The sequence below is a fragment of the Calypte anna genome, chromosome 5 (assembly GCF_003957555.1).
Source record: "Calypte anna isolate BGI_N300 chromosome 5, bCalAnn1_v1.p, whole genome shotgun sequence".
Lineage (NCBI taxonomy): Eukaryota > Metazoa > Chordata > Aves > Apodiformes > Trochilidae > Calypte > Calypte anna.
The window spans coordinates 10,725,436-10,732,671 of record NC_044250.1 but is presented as its reverse complement, the minus strand read 5'-3'; positions in this window follow the sequence as shown (position 1 = coordinate 10,732,671).

Sequence of the window (7,236 nt, the reverse complement as noted above, 5' to 3'; positions counted from 1 at the left end):
CATATTTGTCAGTGTCTCAATCTGGCAAGAGTCTGTAAATGTCATGGAATAATTTTACAATCAAGTCATTTTACTATTACAGTTAATGCAATGTATCAGACAAAGTAGTCCATAAACACCAAGACCGTGTAATAACAAAGAACAAATAAAAACCCCTCATCAAACCAAGTACCAAAAATTTAGTTCAGTGCTCTAATTTAGTCTGCAGTCAGTAAGCAAACAAGCTATTGCAAAACAGATTTTCTGTGATATTAGGGAAGACCAAATATCCCCCTTAATATGCCTGTGTTTACCTTTAAAATACAAGAGCATGTGGACTCAACATAGCTAAAGTTAAGATTCTGCATATCTGTTTGTAGGAACAGGGGTGTTAATTCAGTAATAATCCATACTGGAGAAGAAAACCCATGGCGGGGGAGAAGGGGCTTGATGAAGAACAAAATGCACTGCATGCTGCAGGCAATTACAAGGCCATTTGTTGACTCCTTAAGAGCCTTCTTAGAAGAAGTCTTTAGCTAGAAAATAAGCTGTGTGAAAATCCAGGTTCTGTAATAGATAATTACTTGACATCACAGGTCATCTTGCATTCCTGTGCCTTGCTTATTTTGCCTCCAAGGGAATGGTAAGGTTAGATTTGTAAGTGGATTTTCAAATTCTGAGAGGAAATGTGCTACATATGTGCAAAGTATTATTAATAGTAATATCACAGTGTCAATTGGCATAGCTGTGTCCTAGAAAATAGTTCTCATATCATTATTAGCTGTGACTCTTCCAATAGGAAGAATAGGAAATGTTAAGTACAATATTTAAAAAATTAAGCTCTTGAGCATATTTTCTTTATGTTTATGCACCACTGAAAATAATAACTGACCCTCTTAAAATATCAGGCATTATTTCCTTTTCAGTTTCCAGTGCTAAAAACAATGAAAGAAAACAAACAAATTCAAAAAAGAACAAAACTGATTATGTGGATCATTCCTCTTCTTGGCTACTATGTACAGAAATGGAGAACTTTAAGAGGTTACTTTGATGTGTTGTTAAAACAAATTATCTTAATTCAGTCCAATTTATGCACGTGAATAGCTGAATCTAAACAGTCCTGTGATCAATGTGGCTGTGACTACCTTAAATATATTCACACAATATTATCTCTGCAGAAAATAGTTTTGTAGAATTAATTGTTTTACTATTTTTTTTTTTAATATTTAAGAGGTAAAAAATTTAAAATGAAGCTGTTATTTAAAAGTAGTGTGAAGGTTTAAGGGCAAATCACTCAAAGGTACCTTTTTTTTTTTAAGAGCAGACTAATGCAGTATTATGTTTTATAGTGCAATAAAATTATGTGCTAAAATTATGCTCATAAATGCAGGCAAATGTAAACCAAGCTATTAGTTATGTTTTCTCAGATAAAAGTGATTAGCATAGCTATCAAACTCTTCTCCCATTTGAATAACAGAATTATGTCTGAAGTCTAAGGCTTGTTTGCAAAAGCTGAGTCTTAAAAAGAAATGTAAATCCAGCTATCAGTGTTGTATTTGAAAGTGAATGCAATGGTCTGCCCATCATTTTGCTAACAACCAAGACTAGAGGAATGACCCAAATTGCAGCAAAACACACCAATATGAAATATGCCTAAAATACTAATTTTTGAAGTACTTCTTAGCACTATCTCATATTCTCCTTACTTCTGTTCAGACTTGTGTTTACATAAACTACAATAGTTTTTAAATAAGAGTGATGAAAGAGTCTTTTGGTAAGTCACCATGAGACAAAGTTTCATGTATAATTCATGAAGTATGTGGTCATCTAACTAGCAAATTAATTTTTATCTGACAGCTATACTTCTGGTACTGTCCTCCCAGGAAGGCATATGGTATATAATTAAAATCTGAAGGAATTAAATTATTACTTCATAAAAAAATTCAAGGCTTGACTATTGTTACCTATCTTTATAGGATCAAACCAAGATTTATTTACAGTGTATAGATTAAGAGATGTAATTTCTCAACCCTGTAACTCGTTGTTTTCTAATGCCTAAGGTTTGTAGTTAAAATTGCTACTGGAAAATCCAACTGTGAATAAACAATTTAAAAGCCAACCACCTCTTCAAGGAGCAAATAACAACTGTTTCTACCTGTAGGTAGCTTCCCTGTATTGCTAATGCTGATTAGTCACAGGTAACATTTAATCTTTTGGATGCAAAACATGGTAAAAGTACAAAACAAGTAATCCGAGCTGGTCAGAAATGGCACAAACTAAGCTGCAAACTAAAGCAGTAGGGAATGTAAAGATACAGGGAAAAAAAACAAGGTTTAACAAGAGTGAAAAAAGAGTGAAGGCTGGTTGGGTGTGAGAACATAACCAGTGAGATTAATGGTGAGCAGTGGCAGCAGCTGCCACATCAATATTAAGTTTGGAAATGTTTTAAGCATAAAAATTTTGTAAAGGAACAAATTCCATGTGGTAAACTCGACTTCATGCCATCTTCAGATTTTCTAGGACCCACTGGACAACACTCATACCAAGTAAATATTATCAGATGGCCAACATGAAAGACACGATGTTACATGTGCTGAAAAATCTGTAAGGCTGCAAAGTCTGTTAAACACTAGCTTGAAAGAACAATATAAACTGCCAGTAAATATAAAGCAAAATGAAAACAAATGCTGCAGTGCATGACTTCCTGGGGGATTTGATATTATTCTTCACTTATGAGGAGTAGTCTGTACAACATATTTTCCCTAGGGGACTTGTGAGTTATCCAACTAATCCTTATTCAAGGCGTATGATGTCCTTTAAGAAATCTCAAAGAATATTTTCAATTAGCTCCAAATATACAGTATTGATAATAAAGCCTGTCTAATTTGATTTAAAAAAAAATGAATCCTTGGAATACAAACTTAATGTGCCCATTTTATTGCACAGAGGTCAGCGCAGTTACTTTTAGACAAAGGTGCTATTTTAAACATGATTACTTACTCTGTAAGGACTGTTGTGATTCTGTGTATCTACTTCATGCATTCAATAATTTCTTATCCTATTATTACCTATATTGGATACAGATCACAGATAAATCCTTCTTATTTTCTTTTTGCATCCTAATGATGGGTGTACTGTCTGTGCTCGTTTTGAAGTCTCTTGTATTTACTATCTTTGCCATCTGAACACAGCTTTTTCCAGGTTCAGATTTTTCTATCTATGTTTTTACCTCACTCCTTGGAGACAGCATCTGTGCCTTCCCAACCATATGGAAGAGAAAAATAAAAATATTAGAAGAATGTAGTCTGCAGGACTTCATTTTAAAGACACTCTGGCATCATCATCTTTTTCAACTCTAGGCACTGTTAGGTCAAGACTAGATACTTTAAAAGATGTTCCTTTCCTCCTTGAATAGAATGATCTTTAATGACATCTAGTCCAAATTCTGTTAGTTTGAATACTGGCACTGTTGGATGGACCTTTAAAAAAAGAAATATGCCCCCTGTGAGCAATCAAAAATGAATTCTGCTGTTCTAATGGCTTGCTTCCACAAAGTATATCAGACAGGCTTGATTGAAATATTAACTGGAGTTCAGTTCTTTCAAAAAACTCCAGTGTAGGTGAGGTGGGAGAACAGCTTGTGGTAGCAATTGGATAATTTCCTAACTAAGCCTGGATGTTCAACTACTAGACATTGTATGCTTTTAGTTTGTGCAAAAATATCTCATTTACTTTTCATGTTTTGAAACTGAAACACAAAAATATGAGGAGTTACATATTTCTTCTTGTAGTAACATGACACTACTGGTGTGCTAAATATAGAAATTACATTGTTCAGAATTTTATATTAAGAGCACAGATTTGATATGTTGCTACTCATTTCAGTACAGTTAAAGAGGTTGAAATAATTTAGAGATATTTAAAGTTTTTTTCCAGAATTACAGTCCTTTAAGTAGCTCTTTAGTTCCAGTGAGATTTGAACACTTGCAAAAAAGTCTTTCCTTGTTAATGAAACATAAGCTGAGTTTATCCACTTATTTGAAATAAACAGATTAACAATTTACATTTTTCACCAAAAGGTTTTTATACAGTATAAGATAGAGAAGTGCTGAATGACTTCAGAAGGAAGTGTGTGTTTGGGAGATCTGCATATCTGTTAGTTTCTGTAGGTAAAGAATAATACTGGTTTTATGTCTGATTTATTGGGTAGGATTGCTCTTGTAGGGATTTCTACAGTGCTGGAAGGAGAATATTTTGACTTCCTATGTCTTCCTTTGTTTAAGATGGGAGTTTATGTTCTCTTCTTTGCATATTTCCTGTAAGTGGTGGAATTTCATATCCTGAAATCAGTGACTTCCCCAGTTAATTTTGGGAAGATGCCCCAGAAGCTAGAGTCCATGAATGTCACCTTCTAACTGTTCATAAGAGTGATCTACTATAATGGCAGAATGATAGATTATATATATCTATATAATATATATATTGGCTTTGACTGTTAGCATTGTGTTTGGACTTCAGCTTGGTATTTGCTGAGTCAGAAGATGGACTATCTGTTTAGTTCTCTCTGCTGCTCCTGCATACAGCAGTCAGTTCATAGTGATCTCCCTTATTATTGTTCATATCTTCCAAAAGAAACATTCATAGACATTGAGATTATTTTGGCTTTCTATTGTTAAATAGGTCAAGTTTTACTGGGGAATAAAATCCACTTGTATTATGCATCAGAATTTTATTAACTTGGGTAGAATATCAGTGTAAGATCCGTAAAATGTTCCAAGCCTTCACCAGTTCTGTAAACATAAAATTCTTCGTTGGCTCAGGAAGTCTATAAATTTAGTTAAAATCAGGAAAGTATGTGTATGTCTACCAGTTGGGTTACTACTAGTTGATAGGTTTGTTCATTGACTGCTGGAAATAGTGTGTCATGAAGATTCTGGTCCAGGCATTCAATTTATTACTTTGTAGTAGAAACACTTTCTGTAAGTCATCTTTGCATGTTGGTGAAGGCAGGAGGACAAGATGAGGAAACAAAAGGAAAGCTATTTGCTGTCACTTCCAAGTAGTAAAGTGCTAACTGTGGTCTGGTTCCAAAACTTGAAGTTCTGTTGCAGATAATATGTTAATCAGTGTCATCAACAATATTATTTGCTTTTCCAAGTACATACAGCACTTAGCTAAGAAATATTTCTCATATGTTATGCATCACAGTCTTAGTCGCTTATAATTTTAAAACATTGAATTCCTCTCATGATTTTAAAAAAACTGTGCAACAGTCTGAATGTCTAGAAAGAGAACCCATTTGTTCTCTACACACCATCTCTAATGAAATAGTAGATGGAAACTCTGAAAACATGAGATTCTTGCCAATATGAGGTTGGACACATGCTGATGGTTAACTTGCTGAACACCAGGAACATAAGAAGTGCCAAGACTATTTCCTCTCTTCTTCTGCATTGTAAAACTCCATCACAAAATTCAAGGAGTACCTTCTGAATATTTAAACTTTTTAGTGAACAACAGATAATCTTACATAATACAAAGGACTTTTCATACTTAGAGATAGGTTTGCCAAACATAAGTTGAAAAAGAACGTGACCTCTGTGGTATTGCTGTTCAACATATGAAATTTAAGTTGCTTAGAAACAAGCATAAAATCTACAGTGTCTTTTTTTCTGGCACTTACTGATTTGACTACTAATGGGCATCTTCAGTCTAATGTCTTACTGTAAGTTTCAGGAGCCTGACCTGTACTTAAAAATTAACTCTCCTTACTCCATCAGTAGAAATTTGATCTCAGTAAAGTGTTTGTCGTACCCAAGCCACATAATAAACACTTGTGTATATATATGGAAGCTGTTTAAGGGACCCAAGTTTAAGAAACTATACGAGTAAAGGATTGTAAAGCATATAGCTCTGTACCTTGGCCTGGTCCCAATGTGTACTGAAATTCTAAAGGCTGCAGAAAGCGTTGTCTGTTGGCACAATTTTGTCAAAGTAATGCTGACCACTCTAGTGGAATCCTAACAAATTGAAATCATCTGGATGCAATGGAAGAAGCTAAAAAAATGACTTTTATACAGCTTTTTCCACCAGATCAACCAGACCACAACACTGGACCACGTGGGTGGCCTCACTCACATACATATGACACTTCTGGAAGCGAAGTGACTATGAAATCACTAACTGATTTACCCAATGTATAAAACAGCTAGTTTGTCTTGGTGACATAATAGGCTGTGGTGAGCCATCTTTATGGCTAAGGTTCTCAAATTTGAGAAAAGGAAAATCTGAAATTGCACAATTACTTTTCTTCATCTGTAGAGTTAAGTATGGGAGGGCACCACTTACAGAGTGCTTGGATACTGGCTGTGTATAGAGGTGTTACGTGCATACTTCTTACTGACTAGTGTTTTCCAGAAAAGGCATTCTTCTGATTTAAGTACAAATTATTTGAAGAATTAGGGTAATCAGTTGGGTAAGCTGAGTGAATTTTGCTTTACAGCTTTTCAAGCTCTGTTAGTGTCCCTGTCACAAGGAAAGGAATAAAGCCTTCTTGTATTTTTTCATTGCTATAAACACAAGCCCTTTACATTTGTATTAACATCACTGGAATCTGAATTTGTGCCATTGTCTTAGTTTAATGCTTAAACTTCTTCTAAGTACTTTAAAGAAAATCTGAGACCTGACTCAATTCTGTAGTTGAACAAGAGATACACAAATAAGACTCAAAGTTCATTAGGGAGTTGACCTTGGCTTTTCTCTTAAGTCTGTAGGTTTGGATAAAATAGAAACTTGCCTAGCAAAACTGTGTGGTGTCTGAATACCTATAATGAGAAAGAACAATATGATTTACTGAATTCAGTAACAAAAATCTCAACTTCAACAGGCAGTTGAGGGGGGCAAGGAGTGACAAGATTTCACAAGAAGTACTTAGGATGTGCCTTTAAGAATATATGAAGGGTAACAGCATCAGATCTTACTGAAGTATAAGGCAATTACTTAAAGGGCAATTGTTCAAGGAGAAGAAAAGTTTTGTGGGTGTTAAAAGAAGTGGGTAGAAATTAATTCTTCTTCCTGAGAAATTATAACAGAATTTCTATTTATCTTATAATAACATGGAATGACTCCAGTGAGGTAAAGCAACCTGAAACCCACTGAGTAGTAGTCCATAATGAAATCCTCTTTCTTACTCCTTGTCCTATCATATAAATCACCAAATCTCCATGCTATCATTTCTGATAAAATTTTCACTTAATG